Source organism: Oncorhynchus mykiss, chromosome 6 (assembly GCF_057628025.1).
Source record: "Oncorhynchus mykiss isolate SJ-2025 chromosome 6, ASM5762802v1, whole genome shotgun sequence".
Classification (NCBI taxonomy): Eukaryota; Metazoa; Chordata; class Actinopteri; order Salmoniformes; family Salmonidae; genus Oncorhynchus; species Oncorhynchus mykiss.
The window spans coordinates 12,546,959-12,567,888 of record NC_143027.1 but is presented as its reverse complement, the minus strand read 5'-3'; the positions used below and the strand labels follow the sequence as shown (position 1 = coordinate 12,567,888).

Sequence of the window (20,930 nt, the reverse complement as noted above, 5' to 3'; positions counted from 1 at the left end):
ATGTGTCACCTAATTCATTATGAGCACATAAAAACATGCCCTATTACTAGGTTATTCAAACTCAAATACAAATGTAATATAATTGTAGGCTAACTCTGTAAGCAGCCCTGCACAACCAATAAACCAACAGCATTGCCTAGGGCTATACTTTCTCTCCCAGACAAATTGTGGCGCATAGCATTAGGTAACCAGTCCATTCAGCATGAATAATAATGCACACCACACTCAAAGGTGGTTACTTGAATTTGTTTAATTTCGGAGTATAGGCTAGACCAATCATGTACCAAAGACATCTTCAATCAGTTTTGTTTGATGTTTTTCTGCCATGTGTAATATGCGGTAGGTTATGTATTGTATAAAGGCACAAACATCATTTTAATTCAGTTCGGGGTGGAGGGGGGGGGGGGGGGGGGCTTGGGCTCATAAGCCTATGCATAAGCTCTAATATGCATACAGGGTTTTGAATGAATCATCACCTTGTTGTGTTAGACTTTAAAGCAACATCCACAACAGCCTTATTTTCCACTCAGTTTCAACCTGCTGTTGAACTTCTTTCTTCAAATTGATCATCACAGTGAGGTGAGTTTTAAAAGCATGATGTTGTTTTGATAAGTGTTTGATGTAATTTCCTATTGCATTTGCGTTGAAGTCAGTGGTTAGAGGGACAATAGATCCCCGAGTACCAGGCCATTAGCGATCTGATGATCTTTAGCAAGTTTGGTAGAACCAACGCATGTCCAGAGTGCATAAAAGTAGATTACTGTGACTCAACGGTCCTGTCGAATTTTACTGTGGTCATGACACATGACTGGCGGTAATATGGTCACTGCATTCCTGTAAAGCTTTGAGAGGATCTAATGTTAAATACTGTTGAATATGAATGGCAAATTACTCTGGCTGCACAGCTGATTGGCAAATGTACTGTAAATTGAGAAATCGTGATTTAAACTGAATAAAAAGAAGAAACTACAATATGAAACAAAGATAAATGACATAGAATTATAGTAAAAAGTTTGTATGCACTGATATGTAGTCTACTTGTGCCTTTAAAGAAATTAATGTAGTTCTATTCTGTCTGTCATATAATCGATGAGGTGCCTGTTAATTTATCATTGAATCATACCCTACTTCGCCAAATGGGTGATTTAACAAGCGCATTCGCAATGTGTACCTAACCATAAACATCAACGCCTTTCTTCAAATCAATACACAAGTATATATTTTAAAACCTGCATATTTAGTTAATATTGCCTGCTAACATGAATTTCTTTTAACAAGGGATATTGTGTCACTTCTCTTGCATTCTGTGCAACAGAGTCAGGGTATATGCAGCAGTTTGGGCCGCCTGGCTCGTTGTGAACTGTGAAGACTATTTCTTCCTAACAAAGACTGCCAACTTTGCCAAACGGGATGATTTAACAAAAGCGCATTTGCGAAAAATGCGTAATCGTTGCACGAAAGTACCTAACCATAAACATCAATGCCTTTCTTAAAATCAATACACAGAAGTATATATTTTTAAACCTGCATATTTGGTTAAAATAAATCCAGGTTAGCAGGCAATAATAAATTAGGGAAATTGTGTCACTTCTCTTGCGTTCATTGCATGCAGAGTCAGGGTATATGCAACAGTTTGGGCTGCCTGGCTCGTTGCAAACTAATTTGCCAGAATTTTACGTAATTATGACATAACATTGAAGGTTGTGCAATGTAACAGGAATATTTAGATTTATGGATGCCACCCGTTCGATAAAATACGGAACGGTTCCGTATTTCACTGAAAGAATAAACGTATTATTTTCGAAATGATAGTTTCTGGATTTGACCATATTAATGACCTAAGGCTCGTATTTCTGTGTGTTTATTATATTATAATTAAGTCTATGATTTGATATTTGATAGAGCAGTCTGACTGAGCGATGGTAGGCAGCAGCAGGCTCGTAAGCATTCATTCAAACAGAACTTTCGTGCGTTTGCCAGCAGCTGTTTATGACTTCAAGCCTATCAACTCCCGAGATTAGACTGGTGTAACCGATGTGAAATGGCTAGCTAGTTAGCAGGGTGCGCGCTAATAGTGTTTCAAACGTCACTCGCTCTGAGACTTGGAGTAGTTGTTCCCCTTGCTCTGCAAGGGCCGCGGCTTTTGTGAAGAGATGGGTAATGATGCTTTTAGGGTGGCTGTTGTCGATGTGTTCCTGGTTCGAGCCCAGGTAGGGGCAAGGAGAGGAACGGAAGCTATACTGTTACACTGGCAATACTAAAGTCCCTATAAGAACATCCAATAGTCAAAGGTATATGAAATACAAATGGTATAGAGAGAAATAGTCCTATAATTCCTATAATAACCTCAACCTAAAACGTCTTACCTGGGAATATTGACGACTCATGTTAAAAGGAACCACCAGCTTTCATATGTTTTCATGTTCTGAGCAAGGAACTTACACGTTAGCTTTTTTACATGGCACATATTGCACTTTTACTCCAACACTTTGTTTTTACATTATTTAAACCAAATTGAACATGTTTCATTAATTATTTTAGGCTAAATTGATTTGATTGATGTATTATATTAAGTTAAAATAAGTGTTTATTCAGTATTGTTGTATTTGTCATTATTATAAATAAATAAATTATTATCCGATTAATCGGTATCGGCTTTTTTTGGTCCCCCAATAATTGGTATCGGTATCGGCGTTGAAAAATCATATTCGGCCGATCTCTATACACATGGATTTTGTATTGTAGAGTAGTGGGAACACACTTAATGTGTTGTGACAAGTGTTATGTCATGTCATGTCGTTTTTTTTGGGTGCATTCGGAAAGTATTAAGACCCCTTCACTTTTTGCACATTTTGTTACGTTACAGCCTTATTTTTAAATGTATTAAATCGTTTTTTCCCCCTCATCAATCTACATACAATACTCCATAATGACAAAGTAAAAACAGGTTTTTAGACATTTTTGCAAATGTATTAAAAATACAAAACTGAAATATAACATTTACATAAGTATTCAGACCCTTTGCTCAGTACTTTGTTGAAGCTCTGTCAGGTTGGATGGGGAGCGTCGCTGCACAGCTATTTTCAAGTCTCTCCAGAGGTGTTCGATCGGTTTCAAGGCCGGGCTCTGGCTGGGCCACTCAAGGACATTCAGAGACTTCAGAGACCCGAAGCCACTCTAGACGTGACATTTGGAATTCAGGTCAAAGTGTTCAATCTTGGTTTTATCAGAAAATATCATCTTGTTTCTCATGGTCTGAGAGTCCTTTAGGTGCCTTTTTGGCAAACTCCAAGCAGACTGTCATGTGCCTTTTTACTGAGGAGTGGCTTCCGTCTGACCACTACCATATAGGCCTGATTGGGGGAGTGGTGCAGAGATGGTTGTCCTTCTGGAAGGTTCTCTTATCTCCACAGAGAAACTCTGGAGCTCTGTCAGTGACATTCAGGTTCTTGGTCACCTTCCTGACCATGGCCCTTCTCCCCTGATTTCTCAGTATGGACAGGCGGCCAGCTCTAGGAAGAGTATTGGTGGTTCCAAACTTCTTCAATTTAAGAATGATGGAGGCCACTGTGTTCTTGAGGACCTTCAATGCTGCAGAAATGTGTTGGTACCCTTCCCCAGATCTGTGCCACAACACAATCCTGTCGTCTCGGAGCTCAACGGACGATTCCTTCGACCTCATGGCTTGGTTTTTGCTCTGACATGCACTGTCAACTGTGAGACCTTATACAGACAGGTGTGTGCCTTTCCAAATCATGTCCAATCAATTAAATTTACCACGGGTGGGCTCCAATCAAGTTGTAGAAACATCTCAAAGATGATCAATGGCAACAGGATTCCTGAGTTGCCATTGATCATCCTGAGTTCAATTTCGAGTCTCATAGCAAAGGGTATGAATACTTCTGTAAAAAATAAAACATTTTTTTATGTATTTGCTAAAATTTCTAAAACCTATTTTCGCTTTGACATTATGGGGTGTTGTGTGTAGATTCAGGGGTAAAAAAAAAAACTTTTAGCCATTTTAGAAAAAGGCTGTAACGTAACAAAATGTGGAAAAAGTGAAGGGGTCTGAATACTTTCCGAATGCACTGTAACTGTCTTAATGTTGCTGTACCCTAGGAAGAGTAGCTACTGCCTTGGCAGCAGCTAATGTGGAGAGAATGTGAATGTAGCAGTGCAGACTGTGAATTCTGAAAGGATACTTTAAGGAATCTTAATTGTGCCATAGTGCAGGGAATGAATCTCTGTCTATCTTGCTGTGCTGTGTTTTTTTTATAATTCATGTCACAGGAAACCTAATAAATGGCTAGAGAGGAGCACTCCATTATTGAATTGATTCGCTACTTGCCTTGGTTCCCTGAGTGAAGGCTGCTATCCCTCTTATTTGACCTCCGTAGATCAGATGACATTCTCTCTAGCAAGAAACAATTTCATGTTTCAAGTTTTAATGTCACACGCAGTACAGTGAAATGTCTTTCTTGCAAAACCCAACCATGCAATAATCAATAACAATGTAACACAAGAAAAAGAAAACACAAAAATAAGTCATATGAAGACCATAATAAGTAAGTTAGCATACAATATACAGGGTCCGTTCCAATAGCATATTTACAATGTGCAGGGATACTGATCCAGGTAGATATGAATAGTAAGGTGACTAGGCAACAGGATGTAAGATAAACAGAGGAGCAGCAGCTTGTATGTGAGTGGGTGTAGATTCAGTATAAATGTATTTGCATGTTATGTGTGAGTGATCAGAAGATGGAGTGAGTGAGTGTGTGTCTAGGGCCCTGTGAGTGTGCACAGAGACAAAAATAAAAAGGTCAATGAGGATACAAGGTTAACTCAGTCTGTGTAGCTATTTTGTGAACTTTTTGTCAGTCTTATGCTTGGGGATGGAAGTTGTTCAAGAGGCTGTTGGTGCCAGACTTGATGCACCGGTACCGCCTGCCGTGCGGAAGCAGAGAGGTGGTTGGAGTCTTTAACGATTTTCCGGGCCTGATATAGATGTCCTGGATGGCAGGGAGCTCGGCGCCAGTGATGAACATGGGCTGTCTGCACCACCCTCTGTAGCGCCATGCAATCGAGGGCGGTGCTATTGCCATACCAGGCAGTGATCCAGCCAGTCAAAATGCTGTTGTGCCTTCTTTGTGACTGTGTGTGTGTGTTTGGACCATTTTATGTCTTTAGTGATTTGGACACCGAGGAACTGAGGAAGCTGTCGACCTGCTCCACTGCGGCACGTCGATGTGGATAGGGTCGTGCTCGGCCCCCCGTTTCCTGTAGTTCACGATCAACTCCTTGGTCTTGCTGATGTTGAGGGAGAGGTTCTTCTGGCACCACACTGCCAAGTCACTAAACATCTCCCTGTAGGCTGATTCATTGTCACTGGTGATCAGGCCCACCATCGTTGTGTCGTCAGCAAACTTGATGATGGTGTTGGAGGCGTGCGTGGCCACACAGTCGTGGGTGAACCGAGAGTACAGGAGGGGACTAAGCACAAACCCCTGTGGGGCTCCTATGTTAAGGGGCAGCGTGGCGGAGGTGATGTTGCCTACCCGCACCACCTGGGATCAGCCCGTCAGGAAGTCCAGGATCCAGTTGCAGAGGGAGGTGTTCAGAGTCCTAAGCTTGGTGACAAACTTGGAGTGGACAGTGGTGTTGAATGCTGTACTAGTTGATGAATGAATGTGTCTGTGCAGATGTGGTTGGACTGCTCATGGCCATCTGATTTTGGAGAGGCATCATGTCGGAAAGTTATTACTAGTGGGTTTAGTTTATTAGGATCCCCATTTGCTACTGCACATGCAGCATCTACTCTTCCTGGAGTCTACATAAAAAGCACACATACATAACAAAGTACAGAACAGTTATAGACAACAAGATATTTCATTAAATTGGAGTATATATTGCAAAGACACCAATACCAATAAAAGATGCCAAAAGCCGGCTATTACCGGCTAACAGAAACTCGGCTAACAGAAAACCTGTCACTTAATTTAGCTCTGCTGTACTGTAGCTGTACTGTAGCTCTGCTGTACTGTAGCTCTGCTGTGCTGTAGCTCTGCTGTACTGTAGCTGTGCTGTAGCTGTAGCTCTGCTGTACTGTAGCTGTGCGGTACTGTAGCTCTGCTGTACTGTAGCTGTACTGTAGCTATGCTGTAGCTCTGCTGTACTGTAGCTGTACTATACTGTAGCTGTACTGTAGCTGTAGCTGTACTAAACTGTAGCTGTAGCTGTACTATACTGTAGCTGTACTGTAGCTGTGCTGTAGCTGTACTGTAGCTGTGCTGTGCTGTACTGTAGCTGTGCTGTACTGTAGCTCTGCTGTACTGTAGATCTGCTGTACTGTAGCTGTACTATACTGTATCTGTACTGTAGCTGTGCTGTAGCTCTGCTGTACTGTAGCTGTAGCTCTGCTGTACTGTAGCTGTGCTGTGCTGTAGCTCTGCTGTACTGTAGCTATACTATATTGTAGCTGTACTGTAGCTCTGATGTAGCTGTACTGTAGCTGTAGCTGTGCTGTACTGTAGCTGTGCTGTAGCTCTGCTGTGCTGTAGCTGTACTGTACGGTATCTGTACTGTAGCTCTGATGTAGCTGTACTGTATCTGTACTGTAGCTGTAGCTGTACTGTACTGTATCTGTACTGTAGCTGTAGCTGTACTGTACTGTATCTGTACTGTAGCTGTAGCTGTACTGTACTGTATCTGTACTGTAGCTTTGCTGTATCTGTGCTGTGCTGTAGCTCTACTGTGCTGTACTGTAGCTCTACTGTGCTGTACTGTAGCTCTACTGTGCTGTGCTGTAGCTCTACTGTGCTGTACTGTAGCTGTACTGTACCTCTGTTGTACTGTAGCTGTACTGTAGCTGTGCTGTACTGTAGCTGTACTGTAGCTGTACTGTAGCTGTAGCTGTGCTGTACTTTAGCTGTACTGTAGCTGTGCTGTACTATAGCTGTGCTGTAGCTCTGCTGTACTGTATCTGTACTGTAGCTGCACTGTAGCTGTACTATACTGTAGCTGTACTGTAGCTGTACTATACTGTAGCTGTGCTGTAATGTGCTGTGCTGTAGCCGTGCTGTAATGTGCTGTGCTGTAGCTCTGCTGTACTGTAGCTGTACTATACTGTAGCTGTACTGTAGCTGTACTATGCTGTAGCTGTACTATACTGTAGCTGTACTATACTGTAGCTGTACTGTAGCTCTGCTGTAGCTGTGCTGTAATGTGCTGTACTGTAGCTGTACTGTAGCTCTGCTGTACTGTAGCTGTGCTGTAGCTCTGCTGTACTGTAGCTGTACTATACTGTAGTTGTACTGTAGCTGTACTGTAGCTGTACTATACTGTAGCTGTACTGTAGCTCTGCTGTAGCTGTGCTGTAATGTGCTGTACTGTACCTGTGCTGTACTGTAGCTCTGCTGTACTGTAGCTGTACTGTAGCTGTAGCTGTGCTGTACTGTAGCTGAAACTGTGCTGTACTGTAGCTCTGCTGAGCTGTACTGTAGCTGTACTGTAGCTGTAGCTGTGCTGTGCTGTACTGTAGCTGTAGCTGTACTGTAGCTGTACTGTAGCTGTAGCTGTGCTGTACTGTAGCTGTGCTGTACTGTAGCTGTAGCTATGCGGTACTGTAGCTGTACTGTAGCTGTACTGTACTGTAGCTCTGCTGTGCTGTACTGTAGCTGTACTGTAGCTGTAGCTGTGCTGTACTGTAGCTGTGCTGTACTGTAGCTGTACTGTAGCTGTACTATACTGTAGCTGTACTGTAGCTCTGCTGTAGCTGTGCTGTAATGTGCTGTACTGTACCTGTGCTGTACTGTAGCTCTGCTGTACTGTAGCTGTACTGTAGCTGTAGCTGTGCTGTACTGTAGCTGAAACTGTGCTGTACTGTAGCTCTGCTGAGCTGTACTGTAGCTGTACTGTAGCTGTAGCTGTGCTGTGCTGTACTGTAGCTGTAGCTGTACTGTAGCTGTACTGTAGCTGTAGCTGTGCTGTACTGTAGCTGTGCTGTACTGTAGCTGTAGCTATGCGGTACTGTAGCTGTACTGTAGCTGTACTGTACTGTAGCTCTGCTGTGCTGTACTGTAGCTGTACTGTAGCTGTAGCTGTGCTGTACTGTAGCTGTGCTGTACTGTAGCTGTAGCTGTGCTGTACTGTAGCTGTACTGTAGCTGTACTGTACTGTAGCTCTGCTGTGCTGTACTGTAGCTGTACTGTAGCTCTGCTGTGCTGTGCTGTACTGTAGCTGTACTGTAGCTATGCTGTACTGTAGCTGTACTGTAGGTCTGCTGTGCTGTACTGTAGCTGTAGCTCTGCTGTACTGTAGCTGTAGCTGTGCTGTAGCTCTGCTGTGCTGTACTGTAGCTCTGCTGTGCTGTACTGTAGCTGTACTGTAGCTCTACTGTACTGTACTGTAGCTCTGCTGTTCTGTAGCTGTAGCTCTGCTGTTCTGTACTGTAGCTCTGCTGTACTGTAGCTCTGTTGTACTGAGATCTGAGATCTAGCTTTTGCTTGATAGGGACGTTCCACCCTGAATAAATCCTGCCCTATAGGCCCTTTTCTCTTCCAGTGTTAACACATTACTTATGGGCAATTCTAGTGTTATGGATGAGGCTGAATTGACAATGTGTGTGTGTTTGTGTATATAGAACAGTATACCCCAAAATGTGGACTCCTAAATGTTGAATGTTACATTCGGAAAATACTAACTTTAGTTTTGCATGCTTAGGTTGAATTTCCAGTGGCATTGCTCATTTTGTTGATGAGCATCTAAACTGTTTAGATTTTCACATTTTGTTTTTCAGTTTGTCATTTAGTCTTTCCACCGACAACAACCAAACAATCACTGCCTTCTCTCTCCATAATCCGCTTTCCATTCCTCATACAAGATTAATGTGGGTTTCAGCCATTGTGTTTCATGTTAATGATGTTAGATAATGTAGGTTTCAGCCATTGTGTTCCATGTTAATGATGTTAGATAATGTAGGTTTCAGCCATTGTGTTCCATGTTAATGATGTTAGATAATGTAGGTTTCAGCCATTGTGTTCCATGTTAATGATGTTAGATAATGTAGGTTTCAGCCATTGTGTTCCATGTTAATGATGTTAGATAATGTGTGTTTCAGCCATTGTGTTCCATGTTATTGATACCCTGGAATACCTGAGAGTTTCTCACAGCCAATTTCTTCCCTGTGGGACTGCAGTGCCCCCATTAGATCTCAATGCTCCGACAGAGCCAGTGGCATATCAATGAAGCAGGCAATGGTGTTGTGAAAGAACCCCTTTCACCCTGTGAAGCCCAATACAGGCTCTGTGTGGGGTTTCCATTAGCCGGTAATAGCCGGCTTTTGGTTGACTTAAATGTATAGAAAAGCTGATAAATAAAATTAGCACATGCTAGTTATTGCATATCAGATCTCCCCTCTTTCTAAATTCCGCTCTCATGTGCGTGTGCTTTAGATGGTGTTTTCCGCTAAATGCATTATGGAACAAACATTTGCACGTAGCCTACTGCCTTGTGCGCATTGCTGCGCTTAAGTGAACAAAAATAGTTTATCAACATTTTAAGATAAACCTTCTGATCTGTGGCATCAGACTCATTTGCTTTAAAATATATTAATATATTATGTAGCCTACAGCCTACTGGTTGTATGAATTTGGGATCTATCATCCCACAACTGTCCCAGAGTCTGTTTGGTATAGGCTATTTCTTTCTCGACAAGCTGACCAATAGAATAGGTCAACTTTTCTACTGTGGGGATAGTTTGACATAGGCTAGTGATTTTTTTTCTGTTCGTTACTCAACTTGTTGGCTGAGGAAAAGTAAACGTGGACAGTTATTTTAATATCGTCAAATTGCTCATCAGAATTAGGAAAGAAAGACTGCACATTGTTGCACCCTTGACTTGCATGTTCTGTTAATATGAATTACCTTCATCTATTTGTGATTTGTGTCATTCTGAGCACCGTGGGTGAACGCCCTAATGGGTTATGAACCCAATGCCTATGGGTCCGATACATTTAAATGCTGCAGGTCAAATGTCCTGAGCCACATTTTCCAGAACAGAAACTCATGTGTGTGTCTTTGTTTGTTCCACCACCACCACTCTTGCCAGGCTGGGCAGAGGTTCAGAGTTTTATTTTGTATTTTTTTATAGGTAGGCCTGAAGAATTCTAGGTAAAATAACCCTATCAAAACGGAAAGCTCCTTGAGAGGTAATACAGTATGTCAGGTCTATTGGGTAAAAATCAATGATAGCCCATTGTATAGATAATAGAACAAAAATGAACTAAACTTTTAAGAGATCAGATTTTTTTGTTTATATACTGAATAAAAGTATAACCACAATATGTGAAGTGTTGGTTTCATGAGCTGAAATAGAAGATCCCAGAAATGTTCCATACGCACAAAAACCTTATTTCTCTCAAAATGTTGTGCACACATTTGTTTACATCCCTGTTAGTGAACATTTCTCCTTTGCCAAGAAAATCCATCCACCTGACAGGTGTGGCATATCAAGAAGCTGATGAAACAGCACGATCATTACACAGGTGCACCTCCCGAGTGGGTGGGCCCGGCTCCCCAGTGGTAGGGCCTATGCTCTCCCAGACCCACCCATGGCTGAGCTTCTGCACAGTTGTGAAATCCGTCGATTAGGGCCAAATGAATTTATTTAAATTGAATGATTTCCTTATTTGAACTGTAACTCAGTAAAATCATTGATATATTTGCATGTTGCGTTTTTTACATTTTTGTTCAGAATAAATAGTTTGCCACAATGGCACACAGTTAGCTAGCTACCCACCTACTTCCTTTCTGTTAGCATCATGTTTTCTGGATACGCCTCTTTTCGAAATCCACCAAATTAAAATTTGTTTGTATTTAAAAAAAATATTATATATATATATATATTTTATGTTTTTTTGGCGGGGGGGTGTAGATCAGCTTTAATATTGCAGATAGATTGTGGCAACCACGGCTGGTTGTGATACAGCCTGGAATCAAACCAGTTGCAAAGAAAAAGCCATATCTCAGACTGGCCAATAAAAATAAAAGATTCAGATGGGCAAAAGAACACAGACACTGGACAGAGGAACTCTGCCTAGAAGCCCAGCATCCCGGAGTCTCCTCTTCACTGTTGATGTTGAGACTGGTGTATTGCGGCTACTATTTAATGAAGCTCCCTGTTGAGGACTTGTGAGGTGTCTGTTTCTCAAACTAGACACTCTAATGTACTTGTCCTCTTGCTCAGTTGTGCATTGGGGCCTCCCACTCCTCTTTCTATTCTGGTTAGGGCCAGTTTGCGCTGTTCTATGAAGGTAGGAGTACACAGCGTTGTACGAGATCTTCAGTTTCTTGGCAATTTCTCACATGGAATAGCCTTCATTTCTCAGAACAATAATAGACTGACGAGTTTCAGAAGAAAGTTCTTTGTTTCTGGCCATTTTGAGCCTGTAATCAAACCCACAAATGCTGATGCTCCAGATATTTAACTAGTCTAAAGAAGGCCAGTTGTATTGCTTCTTTAATCAGGACAACAGTTTCCAGCTGTGCTAACATAATTGCAAAAGGGTTTTCTAATGATCAATTAACCTTTTAAAATTATAAACTTGGATTAGCTAACACAACGTGCCATTAGACCACAGGAGTGATGGTGGCTGATAATGGGCCTATGTAGATATTCCATAAAATATCTGCCGTTTCCAGCTACAATAGTCATTTACAACATTAACAATGTCTACACTGTATTTCTGATCAATTTGATGTTATTTTAATGGACAAAAGAATGTACTTTTTTTTCAAAAACAAAAAGACATTTCTAAGTGACCCCAAACTTTTGAACGGTTGTGTGGTGTGGTGTGTTTTCCCGGGTTTTTCTTTATTTTTATTTTTTTCTACATTGTAGAATAATAGTGAAGACATCAAAATGATGAAATAACACACATGTGGAATCATGTAGTAACCAAAAAAGTGTTAAACAAACAAAAATATATTTTATATTTGAGATTCTTCAAAGTAGCCACCCTTTGCCTTGATAGCAGCTTTGCACACTTGACAATTGGCCCAGCGTCGTCCGGGTTAGGGTTCCCTTCTGTCCAGCTCCTCTGCTTCACTCTCTTTGGGAGTTGGCATCTGCCTTTTCAATTGCCCCGCACAAAACACTAAACTCACTGCAAACTATTCTGTCCATGCTGTTTTGCTGCCACAGAGAGACACCCATGTATGGATAGTGGGAGTGATAGAGAGAGAAATGGAACGCTAAGAGTTCAAACTCGACCCTACAATGTCATTTCTGACACTACCCACCCAACCACCATGGCCACCAACAGCTATACTTTGGTTTAGGAAGTGGTTGGATCATGTGATGTTGTGATGGAGACACCCACACCCAGCACACTCTCTCCCAGTCCCAGCTCTTCACCCACTCTCTCCCAGTCCCAGCTCTTCACCCGATCTTTCCCAGTCCCTGGCGGCCGCCCACTCTTTCCCAGTCCCAGCTCATCACCCACTCTTTCCCAGTCCCAGCTCTTCACCCACTCTTTCCCAGTCCCAGCTCTTCACCCACTCTCTCCCAGTCCAGTTAGCCTCCAGGAGCATGTGGCAGGGCCTGTGGAGCAGAGCGCCATGGGCCTCGTTCCAATACTTACAAAATGCACCCTGCCTTCCTGGAGGTTATAAATGATCTAGAAATGATTGGATGAGTGAGAGCAAGGTTACCAACCTATTGCTTTCACCAATCCTACATTGTCCAATCAGTGGGAATGTCAAGGCAGGGAGGACCCATCTCTCTTTGATCTGTACCAGTTCAGTCCGGCTGGGCCTATGATGCTGTGGAGCTGGTGCAAAACAACTTAAATTACCAGGGATGTAGTTTATTCCCAGCTTTGTGGTGTAGAAGTTATTTTGCTGGAGTCATTTACGAGTTGTGTGACTGCTTGTAATCTATCTGCAACATTCAATGCTCCAGAAGTTTTGTTGAGACCTGGCGCATACCTGCACTGTTCTCAGACATGCACTATTTCGGGCATGAGAGCACTGTTAAAATGTTTAATGTGGTATGGCAGAGATTGCATGACTATAAACCACCAATGTGTTTTTCCAGATGATTTATTTAAGCCTGTCTGTGCATGAGCATACAGGCTTAGAGACAGGCCCTACATCCTATATGGATATAGGGCCATCTCAATTCAATATGCTTTAATGGCATGAATGACAAGGTCAATCAATGTTGGCAAAGCGTAGTGATATACAAAAATTATGAAGACAGTAATAAAAATAGTAGCTATAAAATATATATATACACAAAAACATATTCAGACACCTTCAATTTTTTCAAATTTTGTTACATTACAGCCTTTTTCTAAAATGTATTAAATGTTTTTTTTCCTTCTTCAATCTACACACAATACCCCATAATGTCAAAGATAAAACAGTTTTGTAGAACATTTTGCAAATGTGTTAAAAATAAACAATGGATACCTTATTTACATAAGTTCAGACACTTTGCTATGAGACTCAATTTAGCTCAGGTGCATCCTGTTTCCATTGATCATCTTTGAGATGTTTGTACAACTTGAAGTCCACCTGTGGTAAATTACATTGATTGGACATGATTTGGAAAGGCACATACACCTGTCTATATAAGGTCCCACAGTTGAATTGTCCGTAGAGCTCAGAGACAGGATTGAGAATACGGCAGACAGAGTGGGAGGATCGTCACACACAGATCTGGGGAAGGGTACCAACATATTTCTGCAGCATTTGAAGGTCCCCAAGAACACAGTGGCCTCCATCATTCTTAAATTGAAGAAGTTTGGGACCACCAAGACTCTTCTTAGAGCTGGCCGCCCAGCCAAACTGAGCAATCTAGGGAGGAGGGCCTTGGTCACTCTGACAGAGCTCCAGAGTTCCTCTGTGGCGATGGGAGAACCTTCCAGAAGGACAACCATCTCCGCAGCACTCCACCAATCAGGCCTTTATGGTAGAGTGGCCAGACGGAAGCCACTCCTCAGTAAAAGGTGCCAAAAAGGCATCTAAAGGACTCTTAAGAAACAAGATTCTCTGGTCTGATGAAACCAAGATTGAACTCTTTGGCCTGAATGCCAAGCGTCACGTCTGGAGGAAACCTGGCACCATCCCTACGGTGAAGCATGTTGGTGGCAGCATCATGCTGTGGGGATGTTTTTTCAGTGGCAGGGAGTGGGAGACTAGTCATGATCGAGGGGAAATATGAACTAAGCAAAGTACAGAGAGATCCTTGATGGAAACCTGCTCCAGAGCGCTCAGGACCTCAGATGGGGGCAAAGGTTCACCTTCCAACAGAACAACAACCCTAAGCACACAGCCAAGACAACACAGGAGTGGCTTTGGGACAAGTCTCTGAAATGTCCTTGAGTGGCCCAGCCAGAGCCTGGACTTGAACCTGATCAAACATCAATGGAGAGACCTGAAAATAGCTGTGCAGCAACGCTCCCCATCCAACCTGACAGAGCTTGAGACGATCTGCTGAGCAGAATTCAGAGAAACTCCCCAAATACAGGTGTGCCAAGCTTGTAGCGTCATACCAAAGATGAATTGAGGCTATAGTTGCTGCCAAAGGTGCTTCAACAAAGTAGTGAGTAAAGGGTCTGAATACTTACGGAAATGTGATATTTCATTTTTTTGTTTTTTATAAATTAGCAAAAATGTCCTTTTAAATCTGTTTTTGCTTTGTCATTATTGGGTAAAGTGTGTGTAGATTGATGAGGGGGGGGGGGGGGGGGGGCGACGATTTAATCAATTTTAGAATACGGCTGTAACGTAACAAAATATGGAAAAAGTCTAGAGGTCTGAATCCTTTCCGAATGCTCAGTGTCAATTTAATTCACCACAGGTGGACTCCAATTCAGTTGTAGGAACATCTCAGGGATGATCAATGGAAACAGGATGCATCTGAGCTCCATTTTGAGTCTCATAGCAAAGGGTCTGAATACTTATGAACATAAGATATTACTGTTCTTAATTTTTTTATACATTTGCTAAAATTTCTAAAAACCTATTTTTGCTTTGTCATTATGCGCTATTGGGAGTAGATTGCTGAGGATTTGTTAGATTTTTAAAAATCAATTTTAGAATAAGGTTGTAGAAAAATGTAGAAAAAGTCAAGGTGTCTGAATACTTTCCGAAGGGGGGGGGTGACAGGTGGTCGCTCTGTCACTCACTCAAACTCAAACTCAGATTCACACCGATGCTGGTGCTGTTGCCACGGAGAGGAAGCACCTCGAATCATGAACACGGGGGGAGTCGTGTCGAGGAATGCAAAAACATCCCCTCAACTCAGCTATGCTCAAGACAGCCCAGGGCCTGGAGAACAATACACAATCTATCACTCAGTGCTCTGGCCCAGCTCAAGACTCATGCCTGGGGCACAAATGCCACACTGAGGGACCGCCTTAAGGGGCTGGGGGAGCCAAAGGGTTCCTCTTAGGTTTCCCTGGCATAATGCATGTGACAGGGGTGCATTAGTGATGCCAGGAGGAGGTTTAACCCCTCACCCCCCCTTTGAAACAAAGCCTGGACCCTCTCCTTCTCTGAGAGGCTTCCTTGGTATGCAGAACGTACCTTTGGCAAATAAATGATGGCGTGTATAGCTTGAGTTTGTTTTGCTAGCTGCCGGCTTTGTCTGTGTGTGTGGACAATGCTTGTGACTGTTTGTACATCCAAGATAGAGAATACTTTGTCCAAATGTAATACATCAAGCTGCGCCCCCCCATCTTTGCACAAGATTAAACATTTAATTTTTTGAAAACAGCATCCTGCCATTGTTCACAATTCACAATGCAATAGTATTATAATGCTTGGTGAGAAGGGAAAAACAAATGGCATGCCTTACAATTGAACCAGCCTCTCTCTCTCTCTTTCCTCTTCCCTCTCTCCTTTTTCCTTCTCTCCTCCTCCTTTCTTCCTGTTAAGTTGGTTGTGGGCATTTCCTCTGAAAATGATCCATGAGCACCAACATGTGAAGTTCATAGGAGCATGTCAAATGAAAGCTAAAAGTTTATTTTTGTGAAATGAAGGCATAGGTGCATTTTTCAACAATGTTCCATCCCCGAATATTTGCATAATTTTAGAGTTTTGATTTTGTGACGAACCGGCTCAAAGCCCGTAACAAAAGGGAGACAACGTGGAGGTAAGGAGTAACAAAATATATATTTATTAAATAAAGCAACTAAGGAAAATATACAATGGTGTGTGTAATCAGTAATCAGTAGTGTAAGTGAGTGTTTTGCATTGCATGAATGCGATAATGCAGGGTGTTGAAAGGTGCTAAAGCAAACAACCAAAAACCACCAAGAAACACAACTAAATCTATCAAAGTGTCTGCATGGAGAGAGTCTCCTCCGTGAATGTGGAAGAGGTCTATTTATCCTGGGACACACCGGGCCCAGGTGTTTCCCATGTAGCTGACGACCCTCCCAACTCCGCCCACCAGCATCCTAATAAGGAAACAAGAACAAAGAGAGAATACGGCAGACAGAGTGGGAGGGTCGTCACAATTTCTGGATAAACAGATGAAAAAGGGGTCTTAGAAAACATCAGAAAAGTCTTAAAAGGTATCAGAAATACATAGGAACACAATGTTGACCTAAAGACCCCTGCCAACTAATATCAACACTTACATTTTGTTTTGGAGAAACTGTTTACCTTATGTAAGTTTAAGAAATATTGCCTTGTGCCTCAGCTATCTTTTATGTGTCTTCCTCATGAGGGAGCATAATGAAAGTTCACAGTAACAAGTAATGGTAGACCTATAAATGATTAAGTGATTGAAACTCATAACGGAATTTCCAAAAAATCTTTAACGGAATTACTGCAACTGATTTGGCTACATTGGAAAATCATAATAGTCACAAACCACAGTTGCGTCACCTGTTACTGTCCTCCCTTCCACTGGCATTCTGTTATGTTCTACTGATAACTGTTTTATTTCTGTTGTCTGGTGGTCAAATCAAGACTGTCTCTCGCTCTGCCTCACTCTCTGATTCTCCAGTTAATGTCGCCTCTCTCAGCTCTTACCGACACCTACCCATGAGCCCCCTCCCTTTCCAATTACAGTGACCAGCATCCTCACCCACTGAGCACCGACCGACACCGGACATCCATGGACATTGAAAAGTATACTGAACAAAAATTGAAATGCAACATGCAACAATTTCAAAGATTTTACTGAGTTACAGTTCATATAAGGAAATCAGTCAATTGAAACATATTCATTAGGCCCTAATATAAGGATTTCACATGCCTGGATACAGATATGGATGTGTTGGTCACAGATACCTATTTTTTTTTTTAAATGGACCTCACAATGGGCCTCAGGATCTTGTTATGGTATTTCTGTGCATTCAAATTGTCATTGATAAAATGCAATTTTGTTCATTGTCCGTAGCTTATGCTTGCCCATACCATAACCCCACCGCCACCATGGGGCACTCTGTTCACAACATTGACCGCTCGCCCACACAATGCCATATACGTGGTCTGCAGTTAGACGTACTTCCAAATTCTCTAAAACGATGTTGGAGGCGGCTTATGGTAGAGAAATTCATGTTAAATTCTCTGACAACAGATCTGGTGGACATTCCTGAGGTCAGCATTCCAATTGCATGCTCCCTCAATTTGAGACATTTGTGGCAGTGTGACAAAACGGTACATTTTAGAGAAGCCGGAGGTGGGGACATGTTTTAGAGAAAAATATGATAAGAACATTGGAGCAGCCAAATGGACTGTGTGCAACTCACCATTCGCTAGAAAATATTTTGATAAAAAAATGAACAAATTAGTCTCCTTCTGTACACCTACAGTTGAAATCGGAAGTTTACATACACTTATGTTGGAGTCATTAAAACTAGTTTTTCAACCACCAAGTTAAACAATTTAAAGGCAATGCTACCAAATACTAATTGAGTGTATGTAAACTTCTGACCCACTGGGAATGTGATGAAAGAAATAAAATCTGAAATAAATAATTCTCTCTACCATTATTCTGACATTTCACATTCTTAAAATAAAGTGGTGATCCTAACTGACCTAAGACAGGGAATTTTTACTAGGATTAAATGTCAGGAATTGTGAAAAACTGAGTTGAAATGTATTTGGCTAAGGTGTATGTAAACCTCAGACTTCAACTGTATGTCTGTATAGCAGTGGTAGCCTTTTTTTATTTGCCTGTTCCTTTTGTGTGCGTCTCTTCACATTCCCTGCTGTTCCATAAGGTGTATTTTCACCAATTGCATCAGTAACCTGATGTGGAATAGAGTTCCATGTAGTCATGGCTCTAGGAAGTACTGTGTGCCTCCCGTAGTCTATTCTGGACTTTGGGATTGTGAAGAGACCACTGGTGGCATGTCTTGTGGGGTATGCATGGGTGTTCGAGCTATGTGCAAGTACAGACAGCTCGGTACATTTAGCTTGTCAACACTTCTTACGAGAACAAGTAGTGATGAAGTCAATCTCTCTTTCACTTTGAGCCATAAGAGATTGACATGCATATCATTAATGTTAGCTCTCCGTGTACTTTTAAGGGTCAGCCGTGCTGCCCTGTTCTGAGCCAACTGCAATTTTCCCAAGTCCCTCTTTGTGGCACCTGACCAGACTACTGAACAGTAGTCCAGTTGCGACAAAACTAGGCCTGTATGATCTGCCATGTTGATAGTGGCAGAGCAGGGCAGAAGACATAGCAGGGCTTTATTATGGACAGACTTCAGCCCCATCTTAGCTACTGAGTTATCAATATGTTTTAAAAATTACAACTTGCTAAATGTCCTCATTATTGATTACGAGATTTAGTTGAGGTTTAGAGTGTAGTGAATGATTTGTCCCAAATACAATGCTTTTAATTCTGGAAATATTTAGGACTAATTTATTCCTTCCCACCCATTCTGAAAATAACTGTAGCTCTTTATTAAGTTTTGCTGTCATTTCAGTTGCTGTAGTATCTGGCGTGTATAGTGTTGAGTGATCCGCATACATAGACACAGTGGCATGTTGTTAGTAAAGATTGAAAAAAGTAAGGGGCCTAAACAGCTACCCTGGGGAATTCCTGATTCTACCTGGATTATTTGGAGAGGCTTCCATTAAAGAACACCCTCTGGGCCTCCCGGGTGGGTTCGCACCCAGGCTCTGTCGCAGCTGGCCGCGACCGGGAGGTCCGTGGGGCAACGCACAATTGGCCTAGCGTCATCCGGGTTAGGGAGGGTTTGGCCGGTAGGGATATCCTTGTCTCATCACGCTAACCAGGTCGCCAGATGCACGGTGTTTCCTCCGACACATTGGTGCGGCTGGCTTCCGGGTTTGATGCGCGCTGTGTTAAAAAGCAGTGTGGCTTGGTTGGGATGTGTTTCGGGGGACGCATGGCTTTCGACCTTCGTCTCTCCCGAGCCCGTACGGGAGTTGTAGCGATGAGACAAGATAGTAACTATTAACAATTTGATACCACGAAATTGGGCAGAAAACGGGGTAAAATTCAACAACAAAAAGAACACCCTCTCCATAACACAAGTTTTTCAAGCAGCGGACTATGATTGATAATGTCAAAAGCTGCACTGAAGTCTAACAAACAGCCCCCACAATCTTTTATCATCAATTTCTCTCAGCCAATCATCAGTCATTTGTGTAAGTGCCCTGCTTGTTGAATGTCTTTCCCTATAAGCGTGCTGAAAGTCTGTTGTTAATTTTGTTTACTATAGAATATAGTCAAACACAATTTTTTTCTCCAGAAGTTTACTAAGGTTTGGTTGGCTATTTTTTATTATAAAAAAATAAAAAATGTTTGCAACTGCGACCTGCCCATATATAGCAAAGCAGTGTGACACAGACAACAACACAGAGTTACACATGGAGTAAACAATAAACAAGCCAGTAACACAATAAACAAATCAATGACACAGTAGAAAAGCCACCGGAGAGGGAAACGGAACAGAGGACGAAGGCGCATGTACCTCCGGATCCCAGCTCGAATCGGAAGCCCCTAAGGAATAAGGCGCCAGAACCTCTGGATCCAGGGCGGGAAAGACGTTTCTGGTCTGCGTCCCATCCGGGCTTAACATCTCCAAGCAGGCCCTCTTTGCCAGAGAACGCTTACTTCAACTTCCACGGCGAGTAAAAACATATCAAATGTTATTTGTTACATGAGCCAAATACAACAGGTAAACCGTAAAATGCTTACTTTCAAGCACTTAATAACCTCTTTGGGCTAGGGGGCAGTATTTTCACGTCCGGATGAAAAGCGAGTAAACTTCCTGCTACTCAGGCCAGATGTGGATAGAAAACACTCTGAAGTTTCTAAAACTGTTTGAATGATGTTTGTGAGTATAACATAACTAATATGGCAGGTGAAAACCTGAGATAAACCCAACCAGGAAGTGGGAAATCTGAGGTTTGTAGTTTTTCAAGAGATTGCCTATACAATATCCAGTGTCTGTGGGGTCAGATTGCACTTCCTAAGGCTTCCACTAGATGTCAACAGTCTTTAGAAAGTTGTTTCAGGCTTCTATTGTGAAAGGGGAGAGAATAAGACCACTCAAAGCAGGTGGCTCAGCTGAAAGCCATGAGTTGTTTATCGCGCGAGAGCCCTAGCTCCATTCCCTTTCCTTTCTAATGACAATGGAATTGTCCAGTTGGAATATTATTGAAGATTTATGATAAAAACAGCCTAAAGATTGATTATATACATTGTTTGACATGTTTCTACGAACTTTAATGGATTTTTAAAAACTTTTCGTCTGGAGTTAATTCCCGCGCTTTCTGCATTTGGATTAGTGAACTAAACGTGCAAACAAAAAGGAGGTATTTGGACATAAAGATGAACTTTATCGAACAAAACTAACATTTATTGTGGAACTGGGAATCCTAGGAGTGCATTCCGATGAAAATAATCAAAGGTAAGTGAATATTTATAA

General features: G+C 42.0%; 1 protein-coding gene across 15 annotated transcripts in view; it reads left to right on the top strand.

The window, feature by feature from the left end:
- Window positions 1-20,930, top strand: part of rtkna (rhotekin a) — a 102,909-nt gene that overhangs the window by 1,505 nt on the left and 80,474 nt on the right. The window lies entirely within an intron of this gene.